Below are 25,259 nucleotides of genomic sequence, written 5' to 3'. Positions count from 1 at the left end.
GTGTGTGTTCAGGTGGCTTTGAAAGAGAGGAAAAGAAGAGGTTCAGTGTGCTCTGCTGTCAGGCGGCCTTGGGTAGAGGAGCTCATGTCAAGAGGGGAGGCTTTCATATGGGGGCTGTGTAGTTCTGTCTTGCTTCAGGGGCTGCCTCTACACCTCGACACACAACCACTGTCTTAGCAGCACTCTCCTGTGTGTGTGTGTGTGTGTGTGTGTGTGTGTGTGTGTGTGTGTGTGTGTGTGTGTGTGTGTGTGTGTGTGTGTGTGTGTGTGTGTGCGTGCGTGCGCGTGCGTGCGTGCGTGCGTGCGTGCGTGTGCGTGAATTCCATGCACGTCTCCTCTTGTCACTCTGTGGACGCGCGTGGACTCCAACTCCAAACACACGCTAAATGAGCAGCCTGCTTGTCATCAATCCAGGCCTTTCATACTCACGTAAACATTAGAACAGACATTCACACAGGCTTTCCCTCTGTTCTCACCGCCACACAGGGAGAGGAGGTGCATCAAAGGTAGCTTTCTCCAGGCTCCCTTTATCTCCCTTCATCACTCCCTCGCTCTTTCTCTCTCTTTCTCTCTCTCTCTTGTCTTTCGCTCTTTTCTCCACAATGTCTCTCTCCTTTCTCTCTCTTTGTCTCCCTCCAAACCTCTATCAACTTTGCCTCTGTCTGTCTGACCTGGGTCCCCAGGGGAATCTCCCTCCAGCAGCTTTTTGTTCACTGTTTGTTTCTTTGAGTTGAGAATTCACTTTTTTTTCTGAAATCGTGCCTCAAAGGATTCAAATCAATGATCCATCTCTGCTCTCCCCCCTCCTCCCTCCCAACCGTCTCCCTCCTCCTGATCCATCACACAACAGCAGCCAGTGCAGTCAGCCTCTCAAAGTCCAGCCTCTGTCTCATTTCTCATAAATTAGCATTACCTCTCTCACACACTCTCATTTTCCTTTCTCTCCCTTGCACTCTCTCTCTCTCTTTCTCTGGCTCTCACATTTCATTTCATTTTCCCCCTGTACATGCCACATAGAAGTCCCTTAAGAAATGGCATTTTTACATTCCTCCTTTGTTCTTTCATTTCTCCCTCCTGCCTCCCAGCTTCTAACCCCCTCCTCCTTTTTTCCTTCCTTCCTTCCTTCCTTCCTTCCTTCCTTCCTTCCTTCCTTCCTTCCTTCCTTCCTTCCTTCCTTCCTTCCTTCCTTCCTTCCTTCCTTCCTTCCTTCCTTTCTTCCTTCCTTCCTTCCTTCCTTCCTTCCTTCCTTCCATCCCTGCCTTTCTCTCTTCCATCTGTCTCAATCTGTCTCTCCACCCCTCTCTCTGCCTCTGTCTTTGTCAAAGTGACTTTTCCTCTGTGGAAATGAGTGAAAACATCACACAGGAGAACAGTCCTCTGGCACCAGCGCGCCTCTCCACAGCACTTTGCATTTTTGTGTGTTCAATCAAAATGCTAATGGCATCATCAGCAACATCGGGGTGATGTTATTGTAGCGCTAATTGATAAGAAGAGGATGATGTGGGCTACAGATAGCTAGCGCCAACCACTGACACTGCTGCATGCCCAGTCCAGTCCAGCCTTCAATTATTTGTCATTACAATGGCTGTAATAAAAATGAACTAATTGTTTAACGATGACTGTTTCTCTGCCATGGATGTGTGGTGTGGTGTATGGGTCCTTTAGATCCAGAGGAGATTGGAGGTACAGTAGATGGTAAAAGTCTGGGTTCTCAGTTAGAGGTACAGTAGATGGTAAAAGTCTGGGTTCTCAGTTAGAGGTACAGTAGATGGTCAAAGTCTGGGTTCTCAGTTAGAGGTACAGTAGATGGTAAAAGTCTGGGCTCTCAGTTAGAGGTACAGTAGATGGTAAAAGTCTGGGTTCTCATTTAGAGGTACAGTAGATGGTAAAAGTCTGGGTTCTCAGTTAGAGGTACAGTAGATGGTAAAAGTCTGGGTTCTCAGTTAGAGGTACAGTAGATGGTCAAAGTCTGGGTTCTCAGTTAGAGGTACAGTAGATACTGGGTTCTCAGTAGATGGTAGAAAAGTCTGGGTTCTCAGTTAGAGGTACAGTAGATGGTAAAAGTCTGGGTTCTCAGTTAGAGGTACAGTAGATGGTGAAAGTCTGGGTTCTCAGTTAGAGGTACAGTAGATGGTAAAAGTCTGGGCTCTCAGTTAGAGGTACAGTAGATGGTTCTCTCAGTTAGAGGTACAGTAGATGGTAAAAGTCTGGGCTCTCAAGAGTACAGTAGATGGTAAAAGTCTGGGTTCTCAGTTAGAGGTACAGTAGATGGTAAAAGTCTGGGCTCTCAGTTAGAGGTACAGTAGATGGTAAAAGTCTGGGTTCTCAGTTAGAGGTACAGTAGATGGTAAAAGAGTTAGGTACAGTAGATGTCTGGGTTCTCAGTTAGAGGTACAGTAGATGGTAAAAGTCTGGGCTCTCAGTTAGATGTACAGTAGATGGTAAAAGTCTGGGTTCTCAGTTAGAGGTACAGTAGATGGTCAAAGTCTGGGTTCTCAGTTAGAGGTACAGTAGATGGTCAAAGTCTGGGTTCTCAGTTAGAGGTACAGTAGATGGTAAAGTCTGGGTTCTCAGTTAGAGGTACAGTAGATGGTGAAAGTCTGGGTTCTCAGTTAGAGGTACAGTAGATGGTGAAAGTCTGGGTTCTCAGTTAGAGGTACAGTAGATGGTAAAAGTCTGGGTTCTCAGTTAGAGGTACAGTAGATGGTGAAAGTCTGGGTTCTCAGTTAGAGCTACAGTAGATGGTAAAAGTCTGGGCTCTCAGTTAGAGGTACAGTAGATGGTCAAAGTCTGGGTTCTCAGTTAGAGGTACAGTAGATGGTAAAAGTCTGGGCTCTCAGTTAGAGGTACAGTAGATGGTAAAAGTCTGGGTTCTCAGTTAGAGGTACAGTAGATGGTAAAAGTCTGGGCTCTCAGTTAGAGGTACAGTAGATGGTAAAAGTCTGGGTTCTCAGTTAGAGGTACAGTAGATGGTAAAAGTCTGGGCTCTCAGTTAGAGGTACAGTAGATGGTAAAAGTCTGGGTTCTCAGTTAGAGGTACAGTAGATGGTAAAAGTCTGGGCTCTCAGTTAGATGTACAGTAGATGGTAAAAGTCTGGGTTCTCAGTTAGAGGTACAGTAGATGGTCAAAGTCTGGGTTCTCAGTTAGAGGTACAGTAGATGGTCAAAGTCTGGGTTCTCAGTTAGAGGTACAGTAGATGGTAAAAGTCTGGGCTCTCAAAGTCTAGATGGTAAAAGTCTCAGTTAGAGGTACAGTAGATGGTAAAAGTCTGGGCTCTCAGTTAGAGGTACAGTAGATGGTAAAAGTCTGGGTTCTCAGTTAGAGGTACAGTAGATGGTAAAAGTCTGGGCTCTCAGTTAGATGTACAGTAGATGGTAAAAGTCTGGGTTCTCAGTTAGAGGTACAGTAGATGGTGAAAGTCTGGGTTCTCAGTTAGAGGTACAGTAGATGGTCAAAGTCTGGGCTCTCAGTTAGAGGTACAGTAGATGGTACAAGTCTGGGTTCTCAGTTAGAGGTAGAGTGGATAGTCAAAACCTTGGCTCCCAGGAGAGAGGAGAGGAGGAATTATGCACTGTGACCTATGCTCTTGAGAACCTAGCACTAGTCCAAGCTTGAGAACCTAGCTCTAGTCCAAGCTTGAGAACCTAGCACAAGTCCTAACTTGAGAACCTAGCACTAGTCCTAACTTGAGAACCTAGTGTAACAGTATAACTTTAATCCGTCCCCTCGCCCCGACCTGGGTGCGAACCAGGGACGCTCTGTACATGTCAACAGTCACCCTCGAAGCATCGTTACCCATTGCTCCACAAAAGCCGCGGTCCTTGCAGAGCAAGGGGAACCACTATTTGAAGGTCTCAGAGCAAGTGACGTCACCGATTGAAACGCTATTTAGCGCGCACCACTGCTAACTAGCTAGCCGTTTCACATCCGTTACACTAGCACTAGTCTTAACTTGAGAACCTAGCACTAGTCCTAACTTCAGAACCTAGCACTAGTGTTAACTTGAGAACCTAGCACTAGTCCAAGCTTGAGAACCTAGCACTTGCCCTAACTTGAGAACCTAGCACTAGTCCTAACTTCAGAACCTAACACTAGTCCAAGCTTGAGAACCTAGCACTAGTCCAAGCTTGAGAACCTAGCACTGTTCCTAACTAGAGAACCTAGCACTAGTCCTAACTTGAGAACCTAGCACTAGTCCTAACTTGAGAACCTAGCACTAGTCCTAACTTCAGAACCTAGCACTAGTCTTAACTTGAGAACCTAGCACCAGTCTTAACTTGAGAACCTAGCACTAGTCCTAACTAGAGAAGCTAGCACTAGTCCTAACTTGAGAACCTAGCACTAGTCCTAACTTGAGAACCTAGCACTAGTCTTAACTTGAGAACCTAGCACTGGTCCTAACTTGAGAACCTAGCACTAGTCCTAACTTCAGAACCTAGCACTAGTCTTAACTTGAGAACCTAGCATTAGTCCTAACTTGAGAACCTAGCACTAGTCCTAACTTGAGAACCTAGCACTAGTCCTAACTTGAGAACCTAGCACCAGTCTTAACTTGAGAACCTAGCACTAGTCCTAACTTGAGAACCTAGCACTAGTCCCAACTTGAGAACCTAGCACCAGTCTTAACCTGAGAACCTAGCATTAGTCCTAACTTGAGAACCTAGCACTAGTCCTAACTTGAGAACCTAGCACCAGTCTTAACTTGAGAACCTAGCACTAGTCCTAACTAGAGAAGCTAGCACTAGTCCTAACTTGAGAACCTAGCACTAGTCCTAACTTGAGAACCTAGCACTAGTCCTAACTTGAGAACCTAGCACTGGTCCTAACTTGAGAACCTAGCACTAGTCCTAACTTCAGAACCTAGCACTAGTCTTAACTTGAGAACCTAGCACTAGTCTTAACTTCAGAACCTAGCATTAGTCCTAACTTCAGAACCTAGCACTAGTCTTAACTTGAGAACCTAGCACTAGTCCTAACTTCAGAACCTAGCACTAGTCCTAACTTCAGAACCTAGCACTAGTCTTAACTTCAGAACCTAGCACTAGTCTTAACTTGAGAATCTAGCACTAGTCTTAACTTGAGAACCTTGCACTGGTCCTAACTTGAGAACCTAGCACTAATCCTAACTTCAGAACCTAGCACTAGTCTTAACTTGAGAACCTAGCACTAGTCCTAACTTCAGAACCTAGCACTAGTCCTAACTTCAGAACCTAGCACTAGTCTTAACTTCAGAACCTAGCACTAGTCCTAACTTGAGAATCTAGCACTAGTCTTAACTTGAGAACCTAGCACTGGTCCTAACTTGAGAACCTAGCACTAATCCTAACTTGAGAACCTAGCACTAATCCTAACTTCAGAACCTAGCACTGGTCCTAACTTGAGAACCTAGCACTAGTCCTAACTTCAGAACCTAGCACTAGTCCTAACTTGAGAACCTAGCACTAGTCCTAACTTGAGAACCTAGCACTAGTCCTAACTTCCGAACCTAGCACTAGTCCTAACTTGAGAACCTAGCACTAGTCCTAACTTGAGAACCTAGCACTAGACCTAACTTCAGAACCTAGCACTAGTCCTAACTGGAGAACCTAGCACTAGTCCTAACTTGAGAACCTAGCACTAGTCCAAGCTTGAGAACCTAGCACTAATCCAAACTTGACAACCTAGCACTCCAATCCAAAGTTAAATCTAGATTCGGCTTCCTATCTTGCAACAAAGCATCCTTCACTCATGCTGCCAAACATACCCTCGTAAAACTGACTATCCTACCGATCCGGCGATGCCATTTACAAAATAGCCTCCAACACTCTACTCAGCAAATTGGATGCAGTCCGTTTTGTCACCAAAGCCCCATATACTACCCACCACTGCGACCTGTATGCTCTCGTTGACTGGTCCTCGCTACATATTCGTCGCCAAACCCACTGGCTCCAGGTCATCTGTAAGTCTTTGCTAGGTAAAGCTCCACCTTATCTCAGCTCACTGGTCACCATAGCAACACCCACCCGAAGCATGCGCTCCAGCAGGTATATTTTGTTTTTCTGCTCTTTTGCACACCAGTATTTCTACTTGCACATCCTCATCTGCACATATATAACTCCAGTGTAATTGCTAAATTCTAATTACTTCGCCACTATTGGCCTATTTATTGCCTTACCTCCTTACCTCATTTGCACTGTATATAGATTTTCTATTGTGTTATTGACTATGTTTGTTTATTCCATGTGTAACTCTGTTGTTTTTGTCGCACCGTTTGCTTTATCTTGGCCAGGTCACAGTTGTAAATGAGAACTTGTTCTCAACTGGCCTACCTGGTTAAATAAAAGTGAAATACATTTTTTTAAGTGTGTGTGTGTGTGTGTGTGTGTGTGTGTGTGTGTGTGTGTGTGTGTGTGTGTGTGTGTGTGTGTGTGTGTGTGTGTGTGTGTGTGTGGGAAAGAGATAGTGAGAATGGCTATCTGTCTCATAGAGAGCGCGACAGATAGATAGTGGAGGAGAAGAGACGAGAAAAGTTAACATTTTAATTTCTGAAGAATCTGAGAGAAAGTCGGGGGGAAAATCCCTCTGTCTTCCGATTTGTCAAAGTTCCTTTTTCCCCCAGTAAGCAGTAGCCAGTGAGAGAGGGAGGGTAATTAATAGCCTAGGAGTATTTCCGATGTGTCAGTATTTCAGACTGCCTTTCAGACTGATAATGTTCCCTGGCTGCTGGCCCTGGGGACTGCTCTATCTTATTAACTTGTCCTATGAGACAGCTCCACCATGGACAGTCCTGCTTTACAGCCCACCAGAAGGGGCAGGGAGGGAAGGAGGGGAGGGACGGAGAGGCAGCTAAAGGAGGATGGAGAGGGAGGACCACTAACTATACCGCTGTGCCTGTTAGGCACTGAAGGGCTTGTTCAGCTCTCCTCCTTCACTCTCCTATTGATACTGTAGTCCTGTTAGTGGATTCCTCTTGTCTTCCTACCCCCCCATCAACTCTCCACCCCCATATCAGCTGACAAAAGAGGTGATATTTAAACCACCTTGAGACATTGATCAAAATGGCTATATGCTGTAGTTAGTAGAGGATGCAGTACTATATATCTATGATCAATGGCAGCGTTGGGCTGATATAGGCTAGTGTGAGCCCTACAGTACCCAGGCATGCAGGAGGAAGCTCTACTCTGCTCTCTGTAATGAGAGAGAGAGAGAGAGAGAGAGAGAGAGAGAGAGAGAGAGAGAGAGAGAGAGAGAGAGAGAGAGAGAGAGAGAGATAAGCCTTAGCTACGCAGACCCTATGGAGCCCTGAGGAGAGGAGAACAGAGGAAAGAAGAGAGAGGAGGGAAGAGGAGAGAGGAGAAGAGAACAGAGGAAAGAAGAGGAGAAATGATGAGAGGAGAAGAGAACAGAGGAAAGAAGAGGAGAGAAGAGAAGCAGCAGGATGAGTAAATAAAGCAGTGGCTTGACACCCTTTTAAATCTGTTTTGCCTTTAAATGCTGCCCTATTGAGTGCCAGAGCACAAGGTTAATGAGAACAAGTCTCTCAGGTGAGTGGAGGTCTCAACCACCATGAGGGAGGACAAGGTGGAGAGAGAAGGGGCAGAGAGAGAAATAAATAAGGTAGCATGGAGGTAAAGGCAAGTGGGTGAGTCAAGATGGGAGACTCAAGACTAAAATGAAGAGGGGAGTGCATGAGAGTATGATGAGAGAAATAGTACATAGCTACACAATTTTTATGATGTCCTCCTATGTGACATCCTGACCTTAGTTCCTTTTTTATGTCTCTGTTTTAGTTTGGTCAGGGCATGAGTTGGGGTGGGCATTCTATGTTTTGTAGTCTAGGTTTTGTATTGCTATGTGTTTGGCCTGGTATGGTTCCCAATCAGAGGCAGCTGGCAATCGTTGTCTCTGATTGAGAACCATACTTAGGCAGCCTGTTTTCCCCACTATGGGTGTGGGTAGATATTTTCTGTTTAGTGTGTTTTGCGCCTGACAGAGTTGTTTCGGTTGTTTCTTTTGTTCCTTGTTGTATTTAGTTTTCAGTTTATTAAAATATTGATGAACACTACCCGCGCTGCATCTTGGTCCTCACCTTCTGCCACCAATGGTCGTTACATCCTATTTGCACTTGGTCAGTATGCTACGTCAGTCTGTTGGTGTATGCTACGTCAGTCTGTTGGTGTATGCTACGTCAGTCTGTTGATGTATGCTACGTCAGTCTGTTGGTGTATGCTACGTCAGTCTGTTGGTGTATGCTACGTCAGTCTGTTGGTGTATGCTACGTCAGTCTGTTGGTGTATGCTATGTCAGTCTGTTGGTGTATGCTACATCAGTCTGTTGGTGTATGCTACGTCAGTCTGTCGGTGTATGCTACGTCAGTCTGTTGGTGTATGCTACATCAGTCTGTTGGTGTATGCTACGTCAGTCTGTTGGTGTATGCTACGTCAGTCTGTTGGTGTATGCTACGTCAGTCTGTTGGTGTATGCTACGTCAGTCTGTTGGTGTATGCTACGTCAGTCTGTTGGTGTATGCTACGTCAGTCTGTTGGTGTATGCTACGTCAGTCTGTTGGTGTATGCTACGTCAGTCTGTCGGTGTATGCTACGTCAGTCTGTCGGTGTATGCTACGTCAGTCTGTCGGTGTATGCTACGTCAGTCTGTTGGTGTATGCTACGTCAGTCTGTTGGTGTATGCTACGTCAGTCTGTTGGTGTATGCTACGTCAGTCTGTTGGTGTATGCTACGTCAGTCTGTCGGTGTATGCTACGTCAGTCTGTTGGTGTATGCTACGTCAGTCTGTTGGTGTATGCTACGTCAGTCTGTTGGTGTATGCTACGTCAGTCTGTTGGTGTATGCTACGTCAGTCTGTTGGTGTATGCTCTGTAGATGCCAGTCTTAAAGATGCAATCCAGGATCTTAAGCGTGACAAATTTGTAACATATAGTACAAATTAGATTCGGGAACATATTATATGAATTGCACATAAAAAATACACATGTAACATATCATACAAGTGGATGACATAGTACACAATTTGATGATGTAGTACACAAACAACGGGGACCACTTTTGGCTCGTGAGCACCACTAATAAAACTACTGGCTGAAATTCTACAAAAGTTTGAGAGTGCATCTTTAAGTGAGGATTAAGAGCGTGCTATAAAGAAAGGACATAGAGAGCCTGTTGCGTTGCGTGGTGCACTGCTGAGAAAGGCAAGACAGCAGCCTCTGAGGAGAGGATGGTCAGTCTGAAAGAAAGGAGAAAGAGAGGCAGCATTACCTGGGCTTTTTTTCCTCTTTCCATTGCTGCCCATTTCCCTCTCTCTCCATGACAGATAAGCTCTAGGGGGAGAAGGAAGGGGGGAAATGGCCTCTTTCAGCCTTCAGATTTGATTTCAGCCTGCTTTATCTCCAGAGGACAATGGAAGGCCTTATCGGGGCTGGGCTGAGACACAGAGCCTCGAGGCCACGGGCGCCCATCCACAGCACAAAGCCTGTCACATATATATTTATATATGTGGGGATTGTGTGGATAGACAGACAGACAGACAGATGGAGGGGTGCGGGGGCGGATGGGGCTGAAGACTTGCCCTGTGTCTTACTGACACCTCAGTGGGACAAAGGGCTGGACCACAACACAACTGCCGTAAACACACAGATAAGATCCAGGCAGAGCAGTAGGTGCTGGGGGAATCACTACAGGCTGATGGATGCAGACCTGGCAGGCACCCACTTAAGCCCTCCAGCTAAATGACGGCCACCCTGCATCTGATCACATGCATTCATTACTGCACTCAGACAGTCCACATGTGTGCACCGCGCAGAAATAGAATGTGTGGCTATGCCTCGAGTAGAGTGCTCATCTCATCTGACAATTTGAGATGAAACGTAGCTAACTGCAAATGGCTTTCCACACTAAGAGGATGCCGGATGGCTTTACAGAATGCCTCATAGACACGTCATGGGTGAAGGTGTGTGTAGAAAGAATGGGATAGGACACCTGAATAAAGCGCTGTGTGTCTTAGAGTCATTGCCCGGTTTCACCACACCTCCACAGCTCTGATAAAGAGGGATAGTTTGAAAGTTGAATCATGTTTCACAGGGCACAGCAGGTGTAAAACAGTACATAGCTTGAGAGCGCTTTCCCAACAACGCAGTGGTAATAATTAATAATAACATAGATAATAATAGAAAATAGAATACAAAATCAAATAAAGAACACACAAGAACTACAAGGTGAGTTAGAAACACGATAATGCGAGTATATACAGGTACCTTATTCAATGTGCAGGGCAACTGGAGTGGTTGAGGTGGTTTATACATAAAAAGAGACTGTTAGTAAGATATACATGTAAACAGGGCTGAAAAGTGACTGGTAGCAGGAATATATAAATACTTTGGGTAATATACTAATGGTAATATACACATGTAAACAGGAGTATAGTGACCAGCAGCAGGATAAATAGATAAATACTAATGGTAATGGCAATCAATAATCAATAGACAGCAGTGTAATGGAGTAGTAAATCAAATCAATAATCATTTTAGCAGCAGCATAAGTTGTGTCTGAGTGGGTAGAGAGCTTTGGATGGGCATAGAGCCAGTGTGGGTAGTCTGTAGGAGAAGGAGAGCAGTAGTTTTTAGGATATAATGCATACACACTCTCTCCCAGCTACTCTGCCATGCCGCCCCTCAGGTTCCCCTCTGTGACTGACCCTCTGCCTGGCAGCCCTCACATTAGCTTGTTTGTGTTTGGTGCTTGTGATTTTCTCTGCCATCAGGCCGTGTTGGACCCACCTATTGAGTAATCACTTTCTCAGCGTACGTGAAATTGTCTTCAATGTTTTAGATCCAGGCTACTTTCACAGTCACTTTCAATAAAGGAGAAAATCAAGCGTTAGCTGTCAGATATATGTAACAAATTCACATTTTCATATGGAGGATAGAGACGGCAGGGGATCTGAGCTATGCTATTCCAGTCTCACAGAGAAGAATAGAGAGTCATGACATATGAGAGAAGCCATTTTTACACAAATTGGATTCCAAAGTAATAAAATGTAGAAAGAAAGTTTTAGGGCATTGACATCAGGTCGTATGTGTAAGATAGATGGAACGTTGGGTAAGGGTATTTGTATTCACATTTTTAAATGTCACCATAATGAGATTTTGCTGATATTTATGTAGGATTACTGAAGCCTTAGGTCTATGTGAAGAAAAATCCCATTAACCAACCCTGTATGTGAAAACCAAGTAGGTGTTTTTTATCAAATACTTTACACTGTCGATTTAATATAACAGGCGTTTATAAATCACAATTTATATCAATGCAAGTATCTGGCCCATTCTATCTAAATCTCATTTGAGAAAGATATTTTCTCTCCCTTGAATTCTTATAAAGCTAAAGATTTGGTTGTGCATACAGATAAGAATAGTCACCGGCGGTAGAATGGACTAGAGACATGGAATATCTCATATAGCCACCTAGACAGCTTTTTTCTCCACAAACGATACCAAGTATTGACCTGATAGCTGGTGCCAGTCTTTTGTGGGAGATATTGCGAGACAGGAAGACGGGGCAGAAAAAAAGTTTTGTCAATGATAAAGACGTCCACGACTGAGTGACAGCCATAGAATTAGGAATTAGAATACTAATTTAATAGGATCTCTATGGTGACAACAATCTGCTGTAGCCATGGCGACCGAGGCAATCTGAAAGGCGATGGGCTTTGCTAATGAAGGGCCTCGTTAACAGGAGTGGAGATGATAAGGGCTCGGCTTGGCATCCCAGGGGAATTAAACCGGAGGGAGTGAGGGAGGGAAGGAGGGGTGTGAGAGTGATTGAGATACAGTGGGGTCTGTTCACCTGAGTGTATCACACAGGAAGCACACCTCATTCCTAGAGATGGGTTTGGGTTCAGAAGGTGGACATTTTGGGTTTCTGCACAGATGTTTTGGGGTTCTGCACAATTGACTGTCTAAAGATTTGGACAGTATATTCATATTTAATAAGATCCATGCAACATTATACATTACACACAGCCCATAGGCCTGTAGCAGGCCCTTGGGGTACTCTAGTGTTCATCTGTAGGCTGTGAAGATGAATTATGGAGGGAAGATGTAAAAATACCTCTGAACTGTAATCTTAAAGACAGTATGTGAGCATATTTCTGGTGGCTGTCTGGACTGTGGAGAGGTGGAACTGTTATTTAGGTAGAGGTGTTTATCATCAGATGGCTACAGGTGCAGTCCTAATGCACTGGGCTCTCTCTAGGCTACTGACCTCTGTAGGCTGTGGGTTTGATGGTGGAGGGATAGAACATCAAGGTGGATGAATTTCATAGTAGTACTTTATAAAGACACAGCAAGACATCTGATATACTATTTCCCTCACAGATGTTTCACTTACTTTGGTCTTTCTGTACTTTCATCCTAAAGATCCTCTCTTGTTGGAGAGCTGAGGCTAGTTTCAAAGCACTGCCAGCTGTTGCTTTGGTTTGAGAGGGATAAGGGCGGATAGAGGCAGCTCAGCTGCACTCCTTCACTCACTCACTCACTCACTCACTCACTCACTCACTCACTCACTCACTCACTCACTCACTCACTCACTCACCAAGCTGGACTCAAGAGTAGACGTAACATAGTTAAGGAAAATCCTGGACCTCAAAATAAGTATGACATGTTATGTTTGGTATGATATGTATTAATTTGTGGATGTCCATCATCCATTCCCTATGATATGTTACAATTTACAATTTGTATGATATCTTACGAATTGCTATTGGTACAACATGTTACGAAATGGCAATAAATGGAATTCCAGTTTTTTTGTGGCTAACATTTGCTAGGTGGCTAACATTAGTTAGGCTAGGGGTTAGGGGTTAAAGTTACGGTTAGGGTTAGGAGTTAGGTTAAATAGCTAGACGGGTTAGCTAACTTTCTTAGTAGTTGCAAAGTAGCTAGCTAAAAAGTAGTAAGTAGTTGGAAAGTTGCTAATTAGCTAAAATGCTAATGTTATCCATGATGAGATTCGAACATGTTACCTTCCGGTTGCTAGACGTTCGCGTTATACGACGACCCATCCACCCTCCTTTCGATTTGCCTTTAGTAACCTTCTGTCTTATGTAACCATACCAAATGTAACATATCATACTAATTTGAGTGTCCCTGACTTTCATTTGTTATGTTACATCTAGTCTAGGAGACCAGGCTGCAGTTACTCACACACTAACTCACTTACCCCTCCCCCCACCCTCTCTGATTTGCCCACTTGGGAGAAGGGAAGGCGTTGTCCGTGTGGCCGTTAGAGAAAGTCTTATTGATTGGCCTTCTGTTCAGTCATGGCAGAGGGTCTGTAGCATGTGGGCGAGCAGCTGGAAGGTTAGGCAGGGGCCACGTTATGTCATATTACACACAAAGAGATCTCACACTGCTGTCTGGGGTGGCACAGTAGAGAAAAGCTGGCCATCTTTCTTCTCACTTTACTATTAGTTATACTGTCTTCAATTCTGAGATAAATAAGGGTTTAGATTTTTACTCTAGGGTACCCACCAAATTGGATTCGGTTATCAAGAATTAGGTTGGGGAAACTGTGAGTTGTAGCAGTGGGTGTGATTATAGCCTGTGATATCAGGGCCTGAAAATACATGTACACTATCAGGTGTCTTTGGCCTTTTTTGGAACTATTACAGGCGCTAGAGTTACAGGAGGACGTGCACACAAACACCGCAGACTTTTGTGATGCTAGCAGTTCAGTGATGTTTAACTAGTGTAGGCTTGAGAGCAGACAAGAGCAACACTAATGCTGTCAGTACAGGCGGTCTCAGTTACAAAGCCCAGTATTAAAACCCATTACCCAGCGGCCTCAGAGTCAGAGCACAGAGAGACAGGATGACATCATGGCTTCATTAAGGCTGCCTGCCTGACAGATAGAGAGAGAGAGAGCAGCACCACAACCCCACCCAGTACATCAATAGGGCAATGTTTTAGTCATGTGTTACAACACTACACCCCCCACACACACACACACACATACTGTACACACACACCACCCCTGCCACATCCACAACAAAGAATCAAGACACAATTTGCATACTGCCTTATCGAGCAGAAATAACTTGTATGTAATCTCTATTTCTACTCTAGTAAAATGTCATACAGTACCCTCATAAATGAAAACTCAAATACTGCTCAGTCTCTAGTGTCCTGTTTCTGCCATGCACTGTACATTATTATAACCCTAGCCTCTGCCGAGTCCCCAACATCCGGATGTTCCGGTTTTCAGGGGAAATGGAAAGCGAGTCTATGACGCAATTTCCACATTTGGACATTAACAAGGCGACACTCCATCTTAACTTCTCCTCCACATTCACTGGATTGGTTGAACAGTGCGGACATGGCTAGGGATGGTCTGGGCATGCTATGAGGACATGGCTAGGGATGGTCTGGGCATGCTCTGAGGACATGGCTAGGGATGGTCTGGGCATGCTCTGAGGACATGGCTAGGGATGGTCTGGGCATGCTCTGAGGACATGGCTAGGGATGGTCTGGGCATGCTCTGAGGACATGGCTAGGGATGGTCTGGGCCAGCAACCTTGCCAGGGTTAACTTCTTATGGGAAGGACGGTAGTGTCCCACCTGACCAACATCTGGTAAAATTGCAGAGCGCGAAATTCAAACTAGAGAATTATTAATATTTACCTATCATAAATTCACAAGTGTAATACATTAAAATAAAGCTTAACTTCTTGTTAATCCTGATGCTGTGTCAGATTTCAAAAAGGCTCTGCCGAGTCCCCAACATCCGGATGTTCCGGTTTTCAGGGGAAATGGAAAGCGAGTCTATGACGCAATTTCCACATTTGGACATTAACAAGGCGACACTCCATCTTAACTTCTCCTCCACATTCACTGGATTGGTTGAACAGTGCGGACATGGCTAGGGATGGTCTGGGCATGCTCTGAGGACATGGCTAGGGATGGTCTGGGCATGCTATGAGGACATGGCTAGGGATGGTCTGGGCATGCTCTGAGGACATAATATATAATATAATAATATATGCCATTTAGCAGACGCTTTTATCCAAAGCGACTTACAGTCATGTGTGCATACATTCTACGTATGGGTGGTCCCGGGGATCGAACCCACTACCCTGGCGTTACAAGCACCATGCTCTACCAACTGAGCTACATGGCTAGGGATGGTCTGGGCATGCTCTGAGGACATGGCTAGGGATGGTCTGCGCATGCTCTGAGGACATGGCTAGGGATGGTCTGGGCATGCTCTGAGGACATGGCTAGGGATGGTCTGGGCCAGCAACCTTGCCAGGGTTAACTTCTTATGGGAAGGACGGTAGTGTCCCACCTGACCAACATCTGGTAAAATTGCAGAGCGCGAAATTCAAACTAGAGAATTATTAATATTTACCTATCATAAATTCACAAGTGTAATACATTAAAATAAAGCTTAACTTCTTGTTAATCCTGATGCTGTGTCAGATTTCAAAAAGGCTTTACGTTGAAAGCACACTATGCGATTATCTGAGGACAGCGCCCCGCATACAAAAGCTAGAAAAACATATTTCAACCAGGCATATTTCAACCAGCGAAATAATAAATTCCTTACCTTTGATGATATTCTTCTTTTGCCACTCCTAAAGATCCGACATACATCACAAATGGTCATTTTGTTCGATAATGTCCTTTTTTATATCCATAAAAACTCAATTTAGCTGGCGCGCTTCAGTCAATAATCCACCCAGTTTCCCTCCATCAAAATGCATACAAAATGAGTCCCAAACGTTACTAATAAACTTCTCCAAACAAGTCAAACAACGTTTATAATCAAACCGTAGGTACCCTAATACGTAAATAAACAATACAATTTAAAACAGAGAATCATTATTGTCTTTACCGGAGAAAAATACCAAAGAACGTGCTCTTTCCACGCGCTTGGAAACACTACAGCCAAAATGGGAGCCACCCAGAAAAACTACAATTTCTGGCTAATTTAAAAAGAAAAAACAGTTTGAAACTCTTTCTAAAGACTGTTGACATCTAGTGGAAGGCTTAGGAACTGCAATCTGATAGGATTTAGCCTTATAATAAAAGTGACAGCCATTGAAAACAGTGGTAGGCCGAATGTTTTTTGGGGGGGGAGTTTGTCCTCGAGGTTTCGCCTGCCATATCAGTTCTGTTATACTCACAGACATGAGTTTAACAGTTTTTGAAACTTTAGAGTGTTTCCTATCCACATCTACCAATTATATGCATATCCTAGCTTCTGTGCCTGAGTAACAGGCAGTTTACTCTGGGCACGCTTTTCATCAGGACATGAAAATACTGCCCCCTACCCAAGAGAGGTTAACACTTTTAAATGTTTTACTCACATTGGCTGCAGTGAAGGAGAGCCAGCAGGTTTTGGTAGCGGGCCGTGTCGGTGGCAATATATTTTCCTCAAAGTGAGCAAAGAAATGGTTTAGTTTGTCTGGGAGCAAGACATCATGGTCCGCGACGGGGCTGGTTTTATTTTTGTAGTCCGTGATTGACTGTAGACCCTGCCACATACCTCTCGTGTCTGAGCCGTTGAATTGCGACTCTACTTTGTCTCTATACTGACGCTTAGCTTATTTGATTGCTTTGTGGAGGGAATAACTACGCTGTTTGTATTCGGTCATCCACAGTTTCTGGTTCTCTTGCATTCAGTGCAAGCAGAGTCAGGGTATATGCAGCAGTTTGGGCTGCCTGGCTCATTGCGAACTGTGTAAAGATTGTAATTAATTTGCCAGAATTTTACATAATTATGACCTAACATTGAAGGTTGTGCAATGTAAAAGCAATATTTAGACTTAGGGTTGCCATCCGTACGATAAAATACGGAACGGTTCCGTATTTCACTGAAAGAATAAACGTTTTGTTTTTGAAATGATAGTTTCCGGATTTGACCATATTAATGACATAAGGCTCATATTTCTGTGTGTTTATTATATTTTAATTAAGTCTATGATTTGATATTTGATAGAGCAGTCTGATTGAGCGGTGGTAGGCAGCAGCAGGCTCGTAAGCATTAATTCAAACAGCACTTTCCTGCGTTTGCCAGCAGCTCTTCGCAATGCTTGAAGCACAGCGCTGTTTATGACTTTAAGCCTATCAACTCCCGAAATTAGTCTGGTAATACTATAGTGCCTATAAGAACATTGATTAGTCAAAGGTATATGAAATACAAATGGTATATAGAGAAATAGTCCTATAATTACTATAATAACTACAGCCTAGTGGTTAGAGCGTTGGACTAGTAACCGGAAGGTTGTGAGTTCAAACCCCCAAGTTAACAAGGTACAAATCTGTTGTTCTGCCCCTGAACAGGCAGTTAACCCACTGTTCCCAGGCTGTCATTGAAAATAAGAATGTGTTCTTAACTGACTTGCCTGGTTAAATAAAGGTAAAAAAAATAATAATAATAAAAATAAAAAATAAAATAAAACTGGGTATATTGAAGACTCATGTCAAAAGGAACCACCAGCTTTCATATGTTCTCATGTTCTTGAGGAACTTAAACATTAGCTTTTTTACATGGCACATATTGCACTTTTACTTTCTTCTCCAACACTGTGTTTTTGCATTATTTAAACCAAATTGAACATGTTTCATTATTTATTGGATACTAAATTGCTGTATTATTATGCATTATGTATTATATTAAGTTAAGTAAAAAATAAAAGTGTTCATTCAGTATGGTTTTAATTGTCATTATTATAAATATTTTTTTTTTAATCGGCCGATTAATCTGTATCGGCCTTTTTTGGTCCTCCAATAATCAGTATCGGTATCGGCGTTGAAAAATCATAATCGGTCAACCTCTAGTAGCAATGGTCATCTCTTGTGTCCCTGTAGATAGTGTGTATCATCTCCAGGTTGGTTACTAGGACTCCGTTAAAACACTGTCCTCCCTGATAAGTCTTGAAGTGCTGTGTTGCAGCTCCACCTTCATTACAGTTACCTTCATTTTGAGGATTACAAGCTACAAGGTAATGCAAGGTAAACTATACAAGGTAATCAGCCTGGGTGTAAGACGTTTGTTTTGGAGAGATCAGGAGTCCCTCCCCCCCTCACTACCTCAACCTGCTTCTCATGTTTGTGAGTGAGAGGATCACCCCTCTCAGCCCTGGAGTCTCTCTCTCTCTCTCTCTGGAGTCAGTGATACGGCAAAAACAACATGCCATTTAGAAAGAGAGAGAGAAATAGAGAGATAGAGAGAGGGGTACATTACAGACATTAGGACAGTACTCATATCACAGTGGTATAGAGTTCTCTAATCCACTATGAGTGCACCCATCTCTCTAATGCACCCATCATATTAGCATATTCTATGAACAAGATTGTATCAGCAATGTCAAAGTCTAATAAGGTAACATTGATCACAACATACACTGTAGGTAGCCAGGATGAGTAGTTTCTTCCACTTTTTGAGTAATTTTCTTTTTGTAGATTGTTCTGTTCTTGGCCAGGAGGTCTATATGGTCTTTATTTGCCACTTTTCCACCCCAGTCATGTGATGCAGGAGGGCTGAGTGGCATGGCTTTGGAGAGGGACAGGGAGACATACACATTCTCATTTGAACAGCTTGCAGAGCTGACATTTAAAGCAGAATGTCTGCAGAGGCGTGCAGGAGGAAAAAGTACAAAGGAAAGCACAGATAAAGAGTCCAGTGATTTCCACCTCTAGCTTCCTCTCTCCCTACTTCCTGTCCCTCTCTCTACTTCCTGTCCCTCTCTCGTAATGATATTACTCCTCTACATATCTTCTCCTTCAATCGCTCTATTGCCTTTCCTTCCCCAATCTACCCCTAACGAGATCTCATGGTCCATGGTCTCAGATGGATGGAGAATTTAAAAGTCTTATTTTTAAAAGTGCACAAAGAGGGGCCCTCCATATCATCTCATTAATACAGGAGTGTAAGACTGAAGGCCCTGGTTGGTGTGGCGGTGGGGTGAGAAGGAGTGAGGTGGGGTGTGGAGGGGTGAGGTGTCTCAGGTCACTCATACCAACCACCTGTCCTAGCTTTCCCTCCCCTAGCCTTCTTTTGAGCATGCCTGTGTTAGCCTCATACCTTATCATGGACTCTGACCTCCCCCAAGTCACTCCCTTGGGGTGCACTAATAGCGAGCCCTCCTTAGGAGACATCATTATCCTCTGTGCTGTGCCTTGGTGAACAAACCCCTGTTTAGCCCCACTGTACTGGCCTCTACCTCATTGTCCATTTTGAAAAAGGACAGCTCAATGGATACCGGATGCTGTTTAGGTGGACGTTTATTGGTAGGCGTGTGCTGTGGATGAAAGCTCTTATAGGCCAGTCACTTTAAATAACCTTTGAGATGCATTAAGTGGGAAGTGGGCCCGTGTGACCCCTGGTGGGGCGGCCTTTAAAGAGCACCTCCCTGTTATTGGAGCCCCCAGCCGGGCCGCCACACTCCCTGCCACCTGCCTGCCTGCTGGTAAGGTGGATTGATCAGCCCTCCTCTCACAGTCCAATTAGAGAGGTTACAGGGCGGTGGAGAAGACCAGGCAGGACACTGAGCCATCCGCCCCACACGTCCATCCTCTCACACCACCTTTCTCTTTGAAGCCCCCGTCCAATACATCAGGACGAGAGGACAGCTGCTTTCCTCCATTAGATAAACATGTCCTAGCCACTTACTGTGGCTACTCCATCCTCTCCCTCCCTCTCCCATAGAGAGACTGGAGACTGGCTCAGGGGGCTCTGCTCCTGCGGATGGTGTGATGTGATGTGAGGAGAAGAGGTATATGGTTACATATTAGAGTGCCACTTTCAGTGCGCTTTGTCTGCCGCTCTCTCTCCTCTCTTCATCCTCTCGGTCTGTTCTTCTACCACTCCTTCTTCTTTCCCTCGCTCTTTCTCACTCTGTCTCTCTCCCTCCTTCCTTCCTCTCTTCTGCTGTGCTGTACCCCTGTGGTACAGGATTAACTCCACTCGTTTAGAGTCCGCTCCGCTTCCACAGATGTCGGCTTTGAGATTGAAATGAGCTCTTCTCTGCAAAGCCAGTGAATTAAAATACATTTCAGAGAGGGTAAAAACACTAAAGAGAGAAGCTGAGGAGTTTTTCGGAGAACAAGGCTCGGCCAGCACAGCAAGAGTGAACGGTTAAACATACGCCTGTGTGTAAATCGTCAGATGGGAGTGAGTGAGAGGAGAGTAAAAGGGGAGGAGAATATAGGAGAGAAGAAGAAAGGTGAGGACAGGGAGACCCTGCTGGGTCATCAGAATCATCCTGTAACCATCTTGAGCTACAAGAACTCTAGAATCTATAGCAACTATAATAGTCGTCTCAGGCAGAAGTGGACAACCACATCTGAACTCTAGAGTCTATAGCAGTCGTCTCAGGCTGAAGTGGACAACCACATCTGAACTCTAGAGTCTATAGCAGTCGTCTCAGGCTGAAGTGGACAACCACATCTGAACTCTAGAGTCTATAGCAACTATAATAGTCGTCTCAGGCTGAAGTGGACAACCACATCTGAACTCTAGAGTCTATAGCAACTATAATAGTCGTCTCAGGCTGAAGTGGACAACCACATCTGAACTCTAGAGTCTATAGCAACTATAATAGTCGTCTCAGGCTGAAGTGGACAACCACATCTGCTCCAGAGAGTAGATCTAAATGTAAGGAACATGGTCCATCTCCAGTCTACAGTAAGCATGAACTTTATCCTCAACAGTCAAAGGTCACACATGTCAAGTTGACCTCCCAAATGCCCCAAACCACACCATCTCCCTGCATAGTTAACAACCAATAACAGTGTTCTCAGACATCTGATGGTGGATTAGTTGTTGAGTTCTGCTGTACGTCAGTGTGTTTATTAGCGAGGTAGCACGCGATGTTGACCGTGCCGTGTCTAGCAGCGTTCTCTGACTTTATCCTCTTTGAGACGCTCCTGTGAGGAACCGACGGAAGAGAGGAAAAAAGAGAGAGACACATCCGTGAAATGAATAAGATGAACAAAGGAGTAAATAAACGGCAGACACGGTTCTCCACAGAGCTTTCTCGTTCCTGCTAATTCCTCTTGGCTCCAGCCCAAAAGCAGTGATTAAAGGACATCTGAAGTGCTGGAATGGCTGTGCTATGTACATTTTCAAGTTTGATTATACAACCAATTATGCTGCACTTAAGAAATGAAATAAACCCAGGAAGCTGTGAACATAGTGTTACACATGCAAATGACCCTACACTGCTAGCCTTTGTGGTGCCACACACTCATACAGGATTCTACTGCTAACTAGCCGTGTGTGTGTGTGTGTGTGTGTGTGTGTGTGTGTGTGTGTGTGTGTGTGTGTGTGTGTGTGTGTGTGTGTGTGTGTGTGTGTGTGTGTGTGTGTGTGTGTGTGTGTGTGTGTGTGTGTGTGTGTGTGTGTGTGTGTGTGTGTGTAATCAATCAGAAGGCCTACAGTACTAGGGGCAGGTGATGAAAGAAGGTAGTGAAAGTGGAGTCAGTAGAGACATCACCCCATCCTGCCTACATTGACCTAACATCAACCACACTGTACACAGTTAGTACATATTGTTCGGTATACTTTCCATCCTCCCACCAGATTTGAGGTATATTGATGGACATATCAGATATCAGTTTTCTCATTTTCTCTCTCCACTGGCCAGGGGCCAGATATTATTGTGATTATGTGTGGCCCCTGAGGGTGCTCCGCTCTGTGTGGCTCTGTGTGGGTTGGGCCTGTATCTCCTGCTTAGTGGCATTAGGTTTCTCTCTGTCTTAAGATTCTTAGCTAAATTCACCAGCAGCGGCAGAAACTGTGTCTCTCAAGTAAATAAAGGAAAGCAGTAGTGCTTCCAAGCGTTTGGCACGCTCATTAAAAGCAATCTCCTCTAAACCATGACGGGCCTCTGCAAAGTGGCATCGTCAATGTTCTTCATTACGGATGAATTGATCCAGTGTCTTGCCTTTAAACATACCCCATGCCTGTACATAAATAACATTCTGGCCACAGTGGCTGAGAAAAGCCTAATTAAGTTGAATCAATGCTACTTTATGGCCTGCCCTCGCGTAATTCAATTCTTTAAACACTTGCTGCTTGCTTAATCTATAGTGGTCTTTTATGTTTAAAAATAACTATTGAAATTCTAATGCAATTAGTCTGTGAGACAGCGCTCTGTTGGAGGCTGCATCAGAAAGTGTCTGCGTATACCTGCGATCTGGCAGCTAGCGCACGTTATTCCTTCACTTCACATCCAAAAACAATTTCATATGTACTAATCCACAGTCAATCATCTTCCCGTCTGTCTCTTCCATTATATCCTTTGAACCGTTCACTTATTACTGATTATCTCCTATTCAGATCCCTAGTTTCATCATAAATGTTTTTTTTAAAAGCTAATTACGTTTAATGAAACTGATATCTATATCAATCAGTGGAAACGCACCAAAGGTGCATATCTGTTTCAATGGATTTCCAATTCCACATTGGATCTCCTGATGAAAAGAAATTCATCACCACGTCTCAATGGGTTTTTGGAAAGGTTCCCGGCTCTTTCCTCATTGGATGTTACTGTATGTGATAGAGATCTAGATCTGTTGAATTTGGCCCATTGTTCTTCTCAAGGGCTCCGCTTAAAAAAACACCCTGTCATTGTTCAATGGAGAACTTTAAATCTCAGTAGTTTAGACCCTCACATTTCATAACAGAGTCATGTCCATGTAATGAAGCTACTTGTTCTGCAGCATTGTTGATTTGACATGCATAGCATAGCCAGCCTGTATTTCCCTAGTACAGGAGTCAGCAACAGGCAGGACAAAAACCTCCCTCCAGTGATTTTACTTGCCCCCCACCCACAGTTTTCAAAAAAGAAAAAATAGTTTTTAGGTTAAAAATAAGACTGTAAACTCATCAGGAATTAATCTAAAAAGTTTAATTTAGAAAATCTGTTCCCAAGTATTCCCACGGATAAAAAAAGAGATGTCTCAATGTAATCAAGGTATGAAATTATTGTTATTTTAAAATACAATCTCTTTTTGGCCTGTTCAATTTGCAGTGTACAAATTATTATCATTATGTTTCGGCCCCCTGACCATCCGCTCTGACAAAAATCGTCCCGTGGCTGAATGTAGTTGCCTTCCCCTGCCCTAGCATGTTTGATTACGTGAATGGTATAGGTTTTGTGTGAAACCACAGAGCCAGCTGGCTGCTGAGCTGAGGTCAGGTAATGAGCACACAGCTTTAGCCCTTTTTGTCTCAGTCCTGCCTTAACATACTGTCCATGTAGCTCTGTTTGTCTCAGTCCTGCCTTAACTGACTGTCCATGTAGCTCTGTTTGTCTCAGTCCTGCCTTAACAGACTGTCCATGTAGCTCTGTTTGTCTCAGTCCTGCCTTAACAGACTGTCCATGTAGCTCTGTTTGTCTCAGTCCTGCCTTAACTGACTGTCCATGTAACCTGCCTTAACAGACTGTCCATGTAGCTCTGTTTGTCTCAGTCCTGCCTTAACAGACTGTCCATGTAGCTCTGTTTGTCTCAGTCCTGCCTTAGACTGTCCATGTAGCTCTGTTTGTCTCAGTCCTGCCTTAACAGACTGTCCATGTAGCTCTGTTTGTCTCAGTCCTGCCTTAACAGACTGTCCATGTAGCTCTGTTTGTCTCAGTCCTGCCTTAACAGACTGTCCATGTAGCTCTGTTTGTCTCAGTCCTGCCTTAACAGACTGTCCATGTAGCTCTGTTTGTCTCAGTCCTGCCTTAACAGACTGTCCATGTAGCTCTGTTTGTCTCAGTCCTGCCTTAACAGACTGTCCATGTAGCTCTGTTTGTCTCAGTCCTGCCTTAACAGACTGTCCATGTAGCTCTGTTTCTCAGTCTCAACAGACTGTCCTGCTCTGTTTGTCCTCAACAGACTGTCCATGTAGCTCTGTTTGTCTCAGTCCTGCCTTAACAGACTGTCCATGTAGCTCTGTTTGTCTCAGTCAGTGTCCTGTAGCCTCTTAACAGACTGTCCATGTAGCTCTGTTTGTCTCAGTCCTGCCTTAACAGACTGTCCATGTAGCTCTGTTTGTCTCAGTCCTGCCTTAACAGACTGTCCATGTAGCTCTGTTTGTCTCAGTCCTGCCTAACAAGTCAAACTGACACTGAGATACACTCACCACGTAAACCTCAAGTCAACAGACTGTCCATGTAGCTCTGTTTGTCTCAGTCCTGCCTTAACAGACTGTCCATGTAGCTCTGTTTGTCTCAGTCCTGCCTTAACAGACTGTCCATGTAGCTCTGTTTGTCTCAGTCCTGCCTTAACAGACTGTCCATGTAGCTCTGTTTGTCTCAGTCCTGCCTTAACAGACTGTCCATGTAGCCCTGTTTGTCTCAGTCCTGCCTTAACAGACTGCCCATGTAGCCCTGTGCATTCAGCATATACAGTTAGAAGTGTGCTGCTCCGCTGAGCTGGGAGAATGAAAGTGTGCATCGGCTGAGCACAGTGGGCAGCAGGAAGGGAGGGAAGAGGGGAGCAGAGAGAGGGATGGAGGGTGGCTTAAATGGAGAAAAAAAGTCCCTGTCTCTCTTTTGCGCCGCACTGTATGTCTTTCTAAGTAGGACACTAAAATGGATGGCCCATCGCTGCTAGCTGACCTACATAGAGACAGACACGATAGTTCCCTCAGCATAGCTACAGTAGAGTGGAGCCAGAGCCCAGCCGCTCCTGCAGAACACAGACACACACACAAGAAACACACACACACACATATATCCAGACACACACGCTATTTTTTATTCACATGTGAACAAGGATGTACACACAGCTAGGACTAAATAATAAATGCTGGTTTGCAAATACACTCACCACGTAACCTCAAGTCAAACTGACACTGAGATACACTCACCACGTAACCTCAAGTCAAACTGACACTGAGATACACTCACCACGTAACCTCAAGTCAAACTGACACTGAGATACACTCACCACGTAACCTCAAGTCAAACTGACACTGAGATACACTCACCACGTAACCTCAAGTCAAACTGACACTGAGATACACTCACCACGTAACCTCAAGTCAAACTGACTCTGAGATACACTCACCACTTAACCTCAAGTCACACTGACACTGAGATACACTCACCACGTAACCTCAAGTCACACTGACACTGAGATACACTCACCACGTAAACCTCAAGTCAAACTGACACTGAGATACACTCACCATGGAACCTCAAGTCACACTGACACTGAGATACACTCACCACGTAAACCTCAAGTCAAACTGACACTGAGATACACTCAC

General features: G+C 44.4%; 1 protein-coding gene and 1 long non-coding RNA gene across 26 annotated transcripts in view; both read left to right on the top strand.

The window, feature by feature from the left end:
- Positions 1 to 25,259, top strand: part of LOC118391807 (RNA-binding protein Musashi homolog 2) — a 390,497-nt gene that overhangs the window by 249,131 nt on the left and 116,107 nt on the right. The gene's annotated exons all lie outside the window — the stretch shown is intronic.
- On the top strand, positions 1,497 to 3,420 carry LOC127925770 (uncharacterized). Of its 7 annotated transcripts, XR_008122164.1 has the most exons (5): positions 1,497 to 1,835; positions 2,046 to 2,159; positions 2,468 to 2,543; positions 2,581 to 3,188; positions 3,288 to 3,420. It is a non-coding gene; the product is annotated as an uncharacterized LOC127925770 (long non-coding RNA). The 7 variants fall into 7 exon arrangements; XR_008122170.1 differs by lacking the exons at positions 2,046 to 2,159; positions 2,468 to 2,543 and adding an exon at positions 1,912 to 1,987 and having other exon boundaries at positions 2,581 to 3,036; positions 3,250 to 3,420; XR_008122166.1 differs by lacking the exon at positions 1,497 to 1,835 and having other exon boundaries at positions 2,022 to 2,083; positions 2,506 to 2,543; positions 2,581 to 3,036; positions 3,250 to 3,420.

Source organism: Oncorhynchus keta, unplaced genomic scaffold, assembly GCF_023373465.1.
Source record: "Oncorhynchus keta strain PuntledgeMale-10-30-2019 unplaced genomic scaffold, Oket_V2 Un_contig_6244_pilon_pilon, whole genome shotgun sequence".
NCBI classification, from domain to species: domain Eukaryota; kingdom Metazoa; phylum Chordata; class Actinopteri; order Salmoniformes; family Salmonidae; genus Oncorhynchus; species Oncorhynchus keta.
Note: the sequence above shows the minus strand (reverse complement) of the source record. Positions and strands in the feature narration are given on the sequence as shown.